The sequence below is a fragment of the Triturus cristatus genome, chromosome 7 (genome assembly GCF_964204655.1).
Source record: "Triturus cristatus chromosome 7, aTriCri1.1, whole genome shotgun sequence".
NCBI lineage: Eukaryota > Metazoa > Chordata > Amphibia > Caudata > Salamandridae > Triturus > Triturus cristatus.
Window position 1 is genome coordinate 312789103 of NC_140590.1, and position 14041 is coordinate 312803143.

The 14041-nt window shown below is 45.6% G+C and overlaps 1 protein-coding gene across 2 annotated transcripts in view; it reads left to right on the forward strand.

The window, feature by feature from the left end:
• LOC146809543 (galactoside alpha-(1,2)-fucosyltransferase 2-like) overlaps positions 1–14041 on the forward strand; it is a 169142-nt gene that overhangs the window by 130974 nt on the left and 24127 nt on the right. For both annotated transcript variants that reach the window (XM_085614350.1, XM_085614351.1), the window contains one exon: positions 6126–6182. The gene's annotated coding sequence lies outside the window, so the exon portion shown is untranslated. The remainder of the gene's footprint in view (positions 1–6125; positions 6183–14041) is intronic.

Genomic DNA, 14041 nt, shown 5'->3' on the forward strand with positions numbered 1-14041 from the left:
CATACAAACGTACCGCATATCCCATCTGCCTTATTACAAGTGCATATATCATATGGCATTTGTAACAAATAGATAGGATATCTGTCAAGTTTTTGACAAGGTACCCTGTCCATCAAACTATGAATCAGACTCCAATTATGTTTAAGGAAAACCTTTACTATCACATTTTTACTTTGCTGCCAATCAGGGGAAATTGTTTCTGCTTCCAGCACTGGCAGAGATGAGAGAAAATCGAGATATTGACAGTAATCATTGCAGAACCTTTTTCAAAGGGCCACGGGACAAGCAGGAGCTACTGTGCCCCTCCTGACATCAGGGGTCTAGTGTTCAATAGGCAGGTCCCTGAGTCCCACTTCCCTCTTGCTAACGGTAGTGGTTATTTCCATTCACGATAGACGACATTTAGGTTAAGTCACACTAGCAGTCCAAGTCTCAGGAGGTCAACCCTGTTTCTTCCAAAAGTATAAAGTGTTCCTGCACCCAAAGCCCTATGTGGCAGCACAAGTTCCCCATGGACCTTTAGGCCATGTGATCAGTCTTACTGGCTCCTGCAGGGTTTGCACTACAGGAGTCTCTTGGATTGTTTCACTATCAGACGTCACAGAGGGCTGCAGTGGCTGCGGACCTTGAGTAGCACTCATGGCTCTTCAGGGTCATCAGCTGGGGCTCCACGGAACTGCTTCCATTGTGACTGTAAGTGTTTTGTTATTCCTCCCACAGGTGGTAGAGTATGCTCTCTTGAGTTCCAGCACTCAGTCGGGGCTTGAGTACGCACAGGTCACCAGGTTGTTCTCTCCTCTCGATGATGGCAGTACAAGGCAAAATTATTTTTTCTAACACACAGGGTCGCCAACCTTACTCTGCACATGGCCAGTGACCTTTTCGACACAGCCTTAACTTCTTTGGCATTGTGGACCCTTCTGGCATATGGGGTTACTGTCTTCCCTATATCAACAAAGAGTCAGCGGGTCTCATGAAGCAGAACTGAGAGCTAATAACGACAAGACAACATGGTTGTGAAAAAGAGTCCTCTTAAAGAGGACGAAGTCCCATCACCCACCGAAGTGGCATGCTTCATCATTTGGGACCTCCTCTTAACCACACCTGGTGCAGTTAAGGAGCTACAACTCCTTGCTAGTGTCAAAAGGAGGAGCTCACGGATGTTTTAAGTGTGAAAACAGAGGACTAGATCTCCTAAAGATCGACGAAGCTACCTGAAGTGTGGTGAAGAGAATGTGATGAACGTGCAGTGTGTATAAACAGTGTATTAAAATTGACTACCCTAAGAAAAATATGTTTATTCAGTATCTCAGGGTGTCAAGGAATAAAAAACACGATAGCGTGTTCTCGGTAAGTCTCTGAACTCGCTAATAACAAATGCGGTCTACATGTTTCAGCCAACTAAGATCTGACAATATGATCATGGCTTTCTTCAGGACCATACGATGATACTACTGCAACAAAAAGGGAAGTAGTAAATTGTAACAAAGCAAAAGAATAGAAAGGAACGATACAACCAACTAGTGTACCTGCGTATTCAAAGATAGACGTACTGCAGGAATAATCACCCGCAACAAGTCGGGGATAACACCCTCCACTCCTGGTAACAACTCAGGGCGTGAGGCAACGCTCTGTCCATCGTTACCCCGGACGTTCTTCCTGATTATTCCGGGTGGAATAAAGATAGGAGTGGAGGACATATCCCCGACTTGTTGCGGGTGATTATTCCTGCAGTACCAGGTTCACAAGTGTCTCCCTCTTGCTTACTTTTCAGTCTACTAATCTATTGCAGGCCATGCTCCATGTCCATGTTATTACAGATATGTCTGATTTTCTAACTCACTTACTTCCTGGGCATTCATTCACTGGTGGATTGACATTTTTTGGACTAATTTTTACGAATAGTTAAGCAGGCATTGCTTGGCACACAAGTGCACACTCACTTCCACGAACTTACTCATAAGGGCACAAATACTCTTAGCTACACATCCACAAGCACACTTGCATACCCATCCATTCACAAGTGCACACACATACTCACATCTATCCATCAACAAGCATACTCATTGACACTCATCTATTCACAAGCATGCATACGTATTCATACCAACCATTCACAAGCCCATAAATACACACAGTTGCGCACATCTATTCACACACGCAAATACACATATATTGGTACATACAAGCATGCGCCCAAATGTTCAATAAGCAGTTACATGGCCAGAGTGGTAAAGGTAGGGCCAGCGGGTGGCAGGAGGAAGAAGCACAAAAGGAGATGGAGGATTTGTGAGGATAGTCAATAACTGAAGATCCCACTGCCTCCTCTCATTGGCTAACCTTGTCATGGGTCAGCCAATGAGAGGAGGACCTTCCCTAACTAACCAAAAAGAGGTTTTGGGTCAGTGAGATTTGCTGACCCCATCCCACTGTGTGACAAGGCATCATTAATGAGGCGTCATTGATAGACTATCCGCCCACTGCACTGAAGAGCTAAAAGAAGAAGTATCCAGGGATGACTCTATTGGTCACTCTCCCTCTAGTCATAAGGGAGAGGACCTTGCTGTTCTGCGCTGATGATATCACAGCCCTCAGGGTTGTGAGATCCTCAGCCCAGAAAAGCTTGGTTAACTCTGCCAGGTGCCTACACTTTAGCGCATGTAAAGCAACCAGCTGTCTGATGCTGACATGATGAGTGTCTCTCGGGCTGACCTTGGCACAGTGACAGACACTCGTCAGAAGCCCTACGTATCCTGAAATCAGATGCAAGACCATTCTTTGCTTGTGCAATAGCAACATTTCTGGGTAAATTATGGTCCATTAGAAGGAGGGCACTATTGACTTTATTGACTTGTAGTAAGTAAATGAATTGAAACCCAAATGATCTGAACAGATGGGCGTGTATTTTGTATTAGCACTTTGGATTGTAAATATTTGGATTGCTTGCCATTTTAATTTTGATGTTAGGATGTATCTCTTAAATATTGAAATATGCTGAAATTTGCACTATGTACATATTGTATCTTTGTGATAAGTTTTTTACCCTAATTTTTATCTCTTTTTAAACTATAAAGAGCCTGTATAGGAAGTATTTACACCTACAGTACCTTTTATTCCGATTATTGCCATACTGTAAAACCGAAATAAAGACTTTGATGATGAGACACTCATCATGTTTTGGAAAAGGGAGGGGGGTGCCACTGCATTCATTGTTAGGGATATCAACTTACGGTTAGACTTGGGCACTGCACCAGACAGTACTAGTCTCCAAGACTCATTCTCTGCTCTTGGTCTCTCCCTACACGTGAAGCAGGGCACACTCTCGATCTGATGTCTTCTCCCAACCAAGCTGCCTTTCTTCATTCCTCTCCATTAGCCTGGTCGGACCATTTCTCTATATTTCTAAATTGAGCTCTCCCCTCCTTTTAGTGCCCTGCTCTCACTTCTATGCATAACTTAGCTGACCACCCTTGGTCCAAACGTAATCTGTCTGGTTGTGAAATCATATCGAACAACTCTCGCCCCGTTCTGGATTCTTCCATGGAGGTTGCAGTCAATCAGTTTGACTCATGGCTTGCCAATGTTCTCGGGAGCCTTCCAGTGAATTGGCAGGGTTTCTGTTCCATCAAACATGTGTTTCACTGACACCCCACCTCCTCTGTTTAGATGCGGGAGAAACACCAGGCTTCGAGGAAGGTTTCTTTCCGAAAAAAAGAAAAGCTTGCCAAGTGGGGCCAAAGCAACTTCACAAAGTTTTTAATGATTTCCTTAGCCGTAACTAACTGAGTGTTTATGCATGAGCTATGATCCACAGAACTACTACTCCTTATAAGCATAGTCCCGCATAGCAAAGCCCAAAACAGTAGCTTGAGCAAAATGTTTCGTTCAGTGTTTCTCTTCTTTATGTCTGTTGCCCTATAAAGTGTACTCACACCACTTATGTTTCTCAGCCCAACTCCTGGTGTGATACATGGGATTCTGAACCGTTATCCACAGTGCAGGTATTATGGTGGGGATTATTAAAGGAATGACTACCAGCTGTGACTCGTGCCTTTTCTGCATTTTGCCAGCGATTCCGGCCCTCAGCACCTACACGATCTTTGGTGCTCTAATGATATCCCTGCCTGCTGGACTCTGAGACTCCCTCCAGCCTCCCCCTAGCAGGTGGTCCCCCTTGCCTCTCCAGCCTCCCCTTAGCAGGTGGTCCCCCTTGCCTCTCCAGCCTCCCCTTAGCAGGTGGTCCCCCTTGCCTCTCCAGCCTCCCCTTAGCAGGGGGTCCCCTTGCCCTTCCAACATCCCCTTAGCAGGGGGTCCCCTTGCCTCTCCAGACTCCATTTAGCTGGGGCTCCCCTTGTCTCTCCAGCCTCCCCTTAGCTGGGGGTCCCCTTGCCTCTCCAGCCTCCCCTTAGCAGGCGGTCCCCTTGCCCTTCCAACATCCCCTTAGCAGGGGGTCCCCTTGCCTCTCCAGCATCCCCTTAGCAGGGGGTCCCCTTGCCTCTCCAGCATTGCCTTAGCAAGGGGTCTCCTTGCCTCCTCTTAGTAGGGTGTCCCCTTACCGCTCCACGTCTGCTAGTGTATCCAGAAGACCAGGATCACAGCTGTCTCCAGCACCGTGCCTCTGCTTTTGGCTGGACTTAAGAAATCGCTGTGGTGCTCTTCAAAGGCAGTCACTCCTACTTTCTTCAGGCAGTGCAAGGATCCATAATTCTGCCTCTTCCACTCGCTACTGAGGAAGAGGGCAGGGCCTGCATATCTGCTCTATTGACAGTAAGTTGTGAGCAGGCGAGGGAAGGCTTTCTGTTCAAGCTGTTGCTGGAAGCTTTTTTATTCCTTGTAAAAAGCACCACATATTTCTTTTGGTAAGTGTAATACTTTTGCAACCTCTATTCTGGACTTTGACCCTGTTCGAAAATGAGGCATTATTTTTGAGGCCTGCACAAACATTATGTCTACATTTGTCCTTCACAAGGAACCAAACACCCCATTGTAGGGCTTGATTCTCAGAGGGTAGCGCTGCAGAGCAGTCTAAGGCTTACTCAAGGGAGGTGGTGTGGGCTAGTAATCGCCATTTACGAGTTTGCAGAAATGACATTCAATAATTGATTGTCCAGTATATACTTTTCTTTACAAGAAGGAAGAGTATATTTATTACACACACACACACACACTACTCAATACCATGCATCAATTTACAAATATACATAAGCTGTTGGAATTACTTTGTGACTATGCATAACATTTCCTCCCCTCCAGAAGGGGGGAGGGTCTAGTGCCTCCACTCCCATGTATGGACATCATCTTACCCCCAAATGCAGTGGGTTGACCATAACCTGGAGTGAGGACCCTTCCCACTGGCACCATCCGAGTAGCGGCCCTCCCCATTATCTCACTAAGCATTTATAATAGGAACACCTGCCATAGTCTATGTTTGACAAGTTCACTGACTTGGATGCCCTGCGCACTGTTCACGCTATTCTTTATTCAAAACCTATCAACCTATAGTTCTAATTCCATTAGAACATTTGTTTTTATTCAAACATATTTTTTGTTGCAATCATTGCTCTAACATACACAATATATGTGCCAATATATCCAATATCATATATTTCCTTGAAAATACAACATAATATAAGTGTAATCTTCAACTCATAAAAATGCATAACACAATATACAATCTAATATAAACACTCAATGCTGTGCCCGATGCATTTCGGGACGTGAATGTCCCTTCCTCAGGGGAAAATCTATAAGTTCAAAAGAAAATAAACAATTTCAAACTCCACATAAGGATATACTTTGAGAAACTCAATTGCCCAGGTTTATCCCGATCAACATTGACGTGCTCTTGGACCCATAGGATCCCATATCAAATGTTAATGCATGTTCATATCAATCATCGTGCTATTACATGCTTATGTGATGGTTTTATTTTATTGTCAGTGACCCATGCTGCGTGGGCGTGACTGACTTTCCAATGCGTGATTGAATAATTTGTTGTGATTCTTAGTAGCATTCAGGACACTCGTGCGGGATATGCTTCACCGCTTTAGGAAGTAGCGAGGTTAGATTATTTTTCTTTTTGCATTAAAGTAATTCAGTGATTTTTGTTTTTTGTTTTTTCATAGGAAACAAAGTTCCATCGCCCACAATTCTTATTAACAAAGAGGACACATTGTGTAAAGGTGAGTGCGCACTTAGTGAGGTGATTCATACTGGTAGGACTGTGTTCATAATAGGCATCATTAATCTTACGTTGTACTTCTTATGACACGACTGATTACTCGTTACATGGCTTTCACAGGACTTTACCGGTACATTGTTGCATGAGGTTTATGTGACACATTGACTTAATACACTGGGTGTACAGACAGAGAGTCAACAGTAGACGCATCACACAGCATGGGCTCTCCCACAGTAAAAGCTAAAATATTAGGTGTTCAAAAAGCAAAAAATCTGGGCGGCTCAGAGAGTCAGAACCACCTTCTAACAGACCCTACCTAAGTGTCCCTCACCCAAGTGCATGGTAGCTTGGGATTAAAAAGAATAGACAGAAACTATTGACAGCTTTAATGTGCATTTTACTGAGGAATCCCTTATTGTGATAAACATTCCTTTTATACCAATGTTCAGCTTTCTAATGAACCTAATGATTCTTATTTGCCAGCTTTATGTGTATCTGCATTAGTTAATATGAATTTGATGTGATATTGGATTTCTGAATAAAAGATCAAACTGCAGTGTATTGTTTCAATAAAATAGTAGAGACAGCTTCTGATGGACAGAAATGTGACACTCTAAGATACTGTCGATATTGCTAAAAATACAGAAGTCTCTCTAAGTTCTGTCAGGGTAGTAGGAGATATACATTCACCAGCTAATGGGGTCTGTGCCATCAAAAGCCAAGTTTCCGCGGATTCACACAGTTCTATGGCCAAGGACAAGAATAGAGATAATTCCAATTGCAAATCGTATCATAGATGTTTGTGGTGTGGATCACGCCCCCAAGCAGCCAGCATAAAAGCTATCCATCCATCGAAAGCAATGCTTCAACTGTAAAGAAATTGCCATTTCTCTACTGTCTTCTACAATACATCAAGAGGATCAGCTCTATACAGGATCAGGAGAGCAACTGTTTTGACTCCAATATTAAACAAACATTGTCAAAGCCACTAGGTCTCTAATATGCAAATTGTAACTTCTGAACTTCTGAACTGCAAGTAACACAAGGATCTCTGTGACAAAAGACAGTAACCCATTGAGCTATCCGCATAGAATACAGTGTATCTGCATTTCAAAACTACCAACAGACAAATGATTGCTCTCCAGCAGGATAATAAACCACTGGCGATATCTGGACATGTTTTTATTGTTGTCTTGCATCTGTGGCAGAGTTTGCCATTCTAATAATAAAAACAGTTTAAAGGAAGCATGCAGGAAGTATGTGCCACACATGCTCTTACCTGCTCAGTTCCTCTTCCCAGCCGGGTCTGTTAAGCAGCTGCAGGGGCCAGGAAAGGTGAATCAGGATAAACACCCTTCTTTTCTCGTGCACTGAATAGAAACAGAAACATCCATGCCGCAGGACAGAAGGCAAAGGTTTCCCATGGCCAGAGAATGGATTTGTCCTCTTGCCATGCCCCTATGGTACCTGCACGGGTGGGCGGGGACACAGCCCACCTTTCTAAAAGGAGATGCGTGATGGGGGTGCCTGTGAGAAAGAGCCCAGGCCCGATCACGCAACTCCTAGAACAGGAACAAAAACAATTCAAGTGGCTCTTTTCGATTGCCCTTCATGCAGTTACTGCGAGGGCCAAGGCTCCTGTTTGGGTGGGCCAGGCTCATGTTTGGGTGGGCCTGGCCCTCCTGGCCCACCCGCTAGAACCGGGCCTGAATTGCAAAAGCTCATGGGTTTGCGTATTTATTTTAGCTGTGTGATACAGCAGTGTGGCTGTGCAGCATGTCTAAATATGTTGAAAAAAGTGCTCTGGCATGGCCAGGAAACTATAATGAAATGGACAATACAAGCAACTAATTGAACGTGCACATATGAAAACACAAGCTAGGAAAAAATAGAACATGACAGATACGCATATGATATAAAAAAAATAAGATGATAATCAGCGTAGATTAAAGTGCTGGCATAATGTTAATCCTGTGCACGGTTGAGGCTGTCCAGAGACGAAGTTGCAGGGAATGTTATCCGAAAAAGAAAGCTTAGGCTGTGGAAAGCACCCAGCAGGGCATGAGGAAGAACATATTCAAATGTGTAAAAAGTAGGTCAAGTGCGTGCGTTAAGAGTAGGATCAGCAAGAAGAATCCGAAATGTGTAAAGGGGAAGAAGCAAAACCCCAAACCGGGACACAGGTGGGGGCTGGAGAGAGGGGGCTACCCAGAAGATCGGAGCGTGAGAGAAGAGACCGGAAGTTCCGGCTCTGTAGGTACAATCCTGAAGGCAACGCTTTTGGAAAGAAGTGGTAAGAAATCCGTGTTCATGCAGAGGCCGAAAAACTGAAAGTAAAGATGAGGCACCCGGAAGAACATGACATGAATGTGTAAAATTAAATGAGCATGCAGTAAAGGTGGGGTACCATCAATGAATGGGATTCGAAGTAGTGATGTGTTGTAAGAGGAACTCATGAAGTCGCAGGCATTGAATGAAGGTAACACAAAGCTGCACCATATTTACAATTATATGGTGCATCTGTGGATTTACCCCTGCGATGGCGCTACACTTAGCAGTGTCTATCTTGGAACCATTGTCCAAATACGTGGACGTGTTCCTTAAACCTTTGCTGTTGGATGTTCCCTCATACTTGTGGGACACTATGGATTTTATTAATAAAATCGAAGGCTTTCCTTTTGACCCTGATATCCACGTGTTGGCAACTATGGACGTGTCATCTCTGTACACACAATCCCTCAGCAAGATGGGCTGGATGCGATGGAAGTATATTTGTAGTCAAGGAACAGACCTCATCGGGTCCCAACAGAATTCATTCTGAAAGTAGCATCGCTACCACTCGACGCAATTCTTTCAAATTTGAGATATGAGCAACAATTTGTGCACTGGAACAACCTATAGAGTGCTCATATCAAACAGTGGTTTAGATACGGAGACGATGTGTGGTGCCTTTGGGAGAGCTCTGAGTCAATACTAAAGTAGTTTCATGAGTGGCTAAACAACCGTAGCCCTCACATAAAATTCACTCTGGCACACAGTAAGAAGAATCTAGCTTTCCTGGATGTTGGATTTTCAAAGTGGTGAGGCGCAATTTTTTTTACCTGACTATAATGAGCGAGCGAGCGAAGCGAGTGTGCCGAACTGCAAAAGAAGGGGGGGGGGGGGGGGGGGGAATGGATTCTAATTGTGTTTTTTACGCCACATATTTACTGCATTGTTGAAAAAAATAATAATCCAAATATAGCATTTTAAAGCACAAGTGTGAAGAAAACATTAGAAACAAATAAAAAATGTGCCCAATCCTCAAACTGGTCTGCTTGCAAAATGACCCCAAAGCCAAGCACAGCCAACCAACGGAAACAGGCCAGCATAAAAAGTTGAGGATTATACTGCTAGATGCCATGTGTACAGTGCAGCTACTGTAGGACACGAGTGAAGGCAGGGTGAACAAACCGAAAGTCAGTGGCCAGATCAGTGCCTCTGATAGGCTGGAAGGGATGGTATGGTGTCAGTCATATGTCAGATCAGTGCCTCTGACAGTCCGACAGCCTGGGCAGGTTCAGCTCCTTTGTTGACGTCATACAGTCTCTCAGATTTACTGAGGTTGCAGTCCTGACTTGCTTTCCCAATCCTTGTGTTGGAGCAGTAGTTATTTTGATGAGCCTGCCTTGTCCAAACATTGTTCTGCCCTATACTAACCCTTTAGATGTTTTGAGCCTGGCACTACCCTCATGAGCTCAGGTGGGTAGCCGCCCTAGTGACCCGGGGATGCATCTGGTAAACATGGGGGCAAAGCGGCCTTTCCTCTGGTCTGTTTTTCTGAATTCTTGGTACTGTATTCAATGCTTTCTGGGTTATGTCATGATAGTGCGGGATAGAGTAGGCTGCAATGGGTCCGACAGGCCCTGCAGGTTAGGGTACTGCAAAGAAGGAGCCTAAGATCGCCCTCGGACAGCACATGATCGCAATGCATTTGTGCACATGGGTGCACAGCACTGTGCAAGCAAAGGCGTGTACCAGCCAAGCTCAAACTGTGAGCTTACTTGACACATGCCTTAAGATATATGAGGGATAGTGTCTTTTCATTTGTCTTAAATTTTACCTCAAATTGAAATTACTTAAAATTTAAATGTCTGTAAATGAACTCTGCAAATATTTCAGAATTAGCAAAGCACAAATCAACCACATTTGTTTGGAATCTTGAAATTAGCTGGAAGCAAATATTTTAATACGATCAATACAAATCAATACAGTAGGGGATGCCATTTCCACACATTTCTGTTTTGCCAATGCTGGTTTTTCCAATAATGAACAGCTGACACGTTAACATGCACTTGCCCTCCCTTCAAATCAGAAGCCTTCAATGGCTTTTGTCGCAGGCCAAAATTACCTTAAAGATTCTATAAGTCACCAACAAAAGGACCAAGACCCAGCTACCACCTGAAAAACTTAAAACAGTACCAATCACATCCACTCCGATTAAGCCACCATCCTAGAGATCCACAGGAACACAAGGAAAAGGAAAGGAGATAAGTGATTTTTGGAGGGTGGTCCACATCTCTGGATCAACTTTCCTTGTGAGATGAAAGGCAACACTGAAAATCCACATATCCCCCTTTCATCACCAGAGTTCAGGATACAGCATGTAAATCTTATTCTAGGTAAGAAGTCCATCAAATGTCATATGTCCTGATTGAATAAAAGCAAGCATGCCCTTTTCTTTGGGGGTGGGGGAGGGTTATATAGTACAAACTAGATCTGAAAGTATCAGAACACTAGTTGTGTTACAGACGGACACATTCACTTTTTCTTTTTTTTTTTTAGGCAGGGTGAGATTAAGCGACTTGCCCAAAATCACAGAAAGTTGAGCATCTCTGCTGAGACTCCAACCTGGTTCCCCAGCTTAGCGTTGACCGCTCTAGTTGTTAGGCCTCATCCTTTGTCTGCCCTTCTAGCTTCTACCACATATCTGTTAAAGATAAGGCAAACAAACCAATACCGCATGCTTCGTTGACCTCCCTCCTGTGGTCTAGGCATGACCTACACTATCTCCCCAGATCTCTCTTTCTTTCTCACTCCGTCTTTCTTGCGCTCCACAGCTCTCTCGTGATCTCTTACCATGTTTACTCTCTCATGCGGCCTGTCCCCCTCTTGCTCTCCTTGTACCTGTTCTACTGTATCTCCCGCTTTCTCCTCCTCTCTTTCGCCGATCTCGTGTCCTTTCTTCTCCTCTTGTTATTATCCTTTTATCCCACCTCTCCCTTGCTCGCTCTGTTACTCTCATGATTTATCTTCTTTCGCACCTGCTCCCTCTCATGTGCTCTTGCTGTGTTCTCCTTTCTCTCCCTCTTTCTATCATGCACTCTCGTGCTCTTTAATCTCTCTCCCGCTTTACCTGCCTTCCTTATTCTTTTCTCTCCATGTATTCCTTCCTGTCTCTATTGTGTTCCAGTTTTCTTCTTTACTTGCCCGCTCTCCAGCTCACGCTTTCCCTCGATTTTGCTCTCTTTTTTCTCCTTCTATCGCGCAGTGGCAGTGGCAATAACAATTCCAAAAGGAAATTATGCAAATTACACACCTAACACTCGCCCACCTCTAACTAAACTAGATTGTGGTGCCTGGAGCACTTGTATTCCTGCCATCGTCTTGCTTGCACGACTGCCTTACCTTGCATTTTTTTTTTGCAAAGGAGAAGTTACAAGCACCGCAAAATTATTTATTTAACGACCCTGGAATTCAGGTAATTGTTCCGGTCATGGGCAGATGTTGCGTATATCTTCTTTCTTATCCCAGCAGTGGAACCGCGGCGTTTTTTCTCATATGATTCAAGGACACTCAAAAATAGTGCGCTCTGCCTTAACTCCACAATATGGCCCTTCAAATCCTGCACAACTGAAAATAAGCAATTGCATACTTTGATTAATAAAAATGTCAGCGCTCAGGTGGTGCACGGCTTTTAGAGCCAGTGCCAACCCTTGCCTCTTTAATGTTTATTTCAAGGACACTTGCCTGAAATTTATGCCAGTGTCTGGGAAGGGTCATTGGACGCGGGGTGAAGCTAAAACTCTGCAGCGCGGTCTGTCCAGGCAGCATGATTGAAAACGAGGGAAGCTGTGAACTAGCGTCTGCGCAGTGGATTCCATGAAACTCGAGTGGATTCACTGCGCGGAATCCAGTGCTCAGCTTCTTGCTTCCAGACTCCGACCTGCCAAGCCATCTCCGTTCTGCTACCCAGTACCTCTCTTTTCGCAAAGATTTAAAAACCTTCCTCTTCAATCAGGCTTTCCCCGCTTAGCTCTTCATTCTTATCACTCTTGTCTTTTCCCTCAGTTGCCGATCCTGCCTACTAGCGCCAAGAAACCGCATGGTGTACGCTGCGCTTTAGAAATCTTTTAAATTAGAAATTAAATTAGAAATTACAAGCCACCCACTGTGAAAGAACGCAACCACCTCAGATTCATCCTTCTCAACACCTGCTCCGACCGCAAACACACCGTTGAACTCTGGGACCTACTCGACTCAACTTCCCCTGACGTCACCTTCCTGACAGAGACCTGGCTGAACCCCTCCTCGGCACCCGACATCGCCATAGCCATCCCGGACGGCTACAAGATCACCCGCATGGACCGCACCAAAGGAGTAGGAGGAGGAATCGCCATCGTCCACAGGAACACTCTTAGAGTCTCGACCAACACCAATGACACCCTCAGCACCGCCGAACACCTGCACTTCCAGATCCACACCGATCCCAACACCACCCTCAGAGAAACCCTCATCTACAGACCCCCCGACCCCAACAACAGTTCAGCGACTCCATCGCCGACTTAGTCAGTACACACGCTCTCGCCTCCACAGACTACATTCTCCTTGGGGTCCTGAACTTCCACCTCGAGAACAACAACGACCGCAACTCGACCACCCTGATCGACAACCTCGCCAACCTCGGACTCAGACAACTTGTCACAACACCCACCCACTCCGCCGACCACAAGCTTGACCCCATCTTCTCCGCAAGCCCCCATGTCTCCTTCAACCACACCACCGAACTCCATTGGACCGACCATCACTGCACCCACTTCACCTCCCGGAAACCCACCATGCTCCACCACACCCAACAGATCCCCCGCCGCTGCTGGAGCAAAGTCACTGAAGACCAGCTAACCACCACCCTCGCCCGGAAACAACACGCCGACCCCACCCACCCTGACTCCGCACCCGCAACCTCAGACAGTGGATCGACGACTGCGCCAACACCCTCGCCCCGATCAAGAAACCCTCCAACAGACAAACCAGCAAGAAAGCCAGCTGGTTCACTGAAGACCTCCAGACCTCCAAGAAATCCTGCCGAAAGCTTGAGAAGAAATGGCACCGTGAACAGACACCTGACAGCTATGCAGCCCACAAGAACGCCACCCGCAGACACCATCACCTCATCAGATCCGCCAAAAGGGCCTCCTTCAAAGACCGCCTAGACAACAACGCACACAACAGCAAGGAGCTCTTCAGCATCGTAAAAGAACTCTCCAACCCCAGCTCCAACACCAACGACATCCCACCTTCGCAAGACCTGTGCGACTCCCTTGCCACCTTCTTCCATCGCACGATCGCAGACATCCACGACAGCTTCAACGCCATGACTGCCCCGACTACCACTGAGACCTCCGCCCCCTCGGTCACCATCCGCACCGAACCTCTGCTCTCCTGGACCAACATAAATGATGATGACACCATCAAAATCGTGCGCACCATCCACTCCGAATCTATGTAAGACCCTTTCCCACACCACATCTTCAACAAAGCCAGCACCACCACCCCACCCCATCTCCGGAAAGCCATCAACATCTCCTTCGAGACAGCAAC